Source organism: Corvus hawaiiensis, chromosome Z (genome assembly GCF_020740725.1).
Source record: "Corvus hawaiiensis isolate bCorHaw1 chromosome Z, bCorHaw1.pri.cur, whole genome shotgun sequence".
NCBI lineage: Eukaryota > Metazoa > Chordata > Aves > Passeriformes > Corvidae > Corvus > Corvus hawaiiensis.
In genome coordinates, this window is record NC_063255.1 from 7,393,381 (window position 1) to 7,395,231 (window position 1,851).

Genomic DNA, 1,851 nt, shown 5'->3' on the forward strand with positions numbered 1-1,851 from the left:
TTTTACTTTGACTCGGCAAAACAACTCTAACATCTGATATTTAATTATTGCTTATTACACATGCATCAATAAAAATATCGTCATCTTGCTTACACGGTGTTTTGCTGCAGATGTGAAGTGTGAAGCTGAAAAATAGAATTAGGTGGGAAATAAGAAATTACATAAGAAGATTTTTGCAGAATATTTTTTTTATTGGTTCAAATGATTATTTTCCAATGGAAAATTTAGAAAAATCTCTCCTGTTTTCTGGAAGCAGTAAGAAAGTGAAGGATACTTTCAGCATATTTTAAAAAGTGGGACTCTGTTTCTTACTCAGAAAAGAACAATTTTAATGCTGTTTCTTAGATCCAAAATACAGAAATAGGAAAAATGGGCTCTTTTACATGCTGTGTGTTTGTCTGCACCTGTCTCTTGAAAACCTGGGTGGTGTCACTCCAAATTCTGTGACAACTTTGACAAGTACTGAAACAATGGTTCTCAACTTACCTTGAAAAAAAGACACAAATTAAATGTACCAGTAATTCTTCTTTTTCTAACTCTTTTGATTTAAGTAAACCTTATCTTTCAAAAAACCATGTTTTACCTTTGCTCTATTGAAGTTGTGCTCAGGTTTTCTTAGTGTGAAGTGTGTGCCTAAGTATGTGTATTGTCCCTCTGGCATGCAAAATCCATAACACACATGTATAAGGAACTCATCTGCTAGCATTAAGTGATTCTTCCCATTTTCTCCTGCAACTTCTGCCTTTGCTGTCATGTAAGACAAGTGTGCACAGGGGCTGCGATGCCGTTTGCTCAGTCTCGGCTCTGAGAAAACGGCACTGCACTCAGCTCTCTGTTTCGGACAGCCTGGCTTGAGTGCCTCAGAGAGGCACTGCCCCTCAGACCTCGCTCCCTGAGCGGTGGTGCCCGGCTCCTCACAGCAGGCGAAGCGTCAGTGGGAAACAACTGATGTGAGACGTGAGGGGTTTTGTGTGCAGCATGTGCTGAAGAAAAGGGCAGAAAATGGCAACAAAGCTGGGGAAGGATCTGGAGCACAAGTCCTGTGAGGAGCAGCTGAGGGAGCTGGGGGTGTTTAGCCTGGAGAAAAGGAGGCTCAGGGGAACCTTGTCACTCTCTACAACTGCCTGAAAGGAGGCTGTAGCCAGGTGGGGGTTGGCCTCTTCTCCCAGGTAACCAGTGACAGGACAAGAGAAAACGGCCTCAAGCCGTTAGGTTTAGGTTGGACATTAGAAGGAATTTCTTCACAAAAAGGGTGATTAGACATTGGGATGGGCTGCCCAGGGAGGTTGTGGAGTCACCGTCCCTGGAGGTGTTTAAGAAGAGACTGGGTGCTATGGCACTTAGTGCCCTAGTCTAGTTGACATGGTGGTGTTCGGTCATAGCTTGGACTCGATGGTTTGAGGTCTTTTCCAACCTAATTGATTCTGTGATTCTGTGAAGCTGCCCTAGCCCCATTCCAGAGGCAGAGAGCAAGGCCGGAGGTGATGGCACCCCCAGACCGCGGCACGGCCACGGGGCAGCCCCAGGTGGCACGGCTGGGGAGGTGACACAGCGGCCTCGGCGGGGCAGGCAGCGGCTGCCGGGGGTGTCGGTCTGGCGGGCTGCCCGTGCCCGAGGCCGAGCCAGGGCTCTTTGGCACCGGCCGCCGCCGCCGCCCTGCCCGCGGAGCCGCGGGACCCGCCGCGCCAGGGGCTTTGCCGCCAGCCGCGACCGCCGCCGCGCAGCCCGGTCCCGCCGGCGGGACGGAACACGGCTTCCCGCCTCGGCGGGCGCGCCTGCGGGATGCTTAAAGGACGGCGTGCGGCGCCAGGGCACGGTGCGGTGGGCGGCAGAGCAGCTGGCACCGCCTCC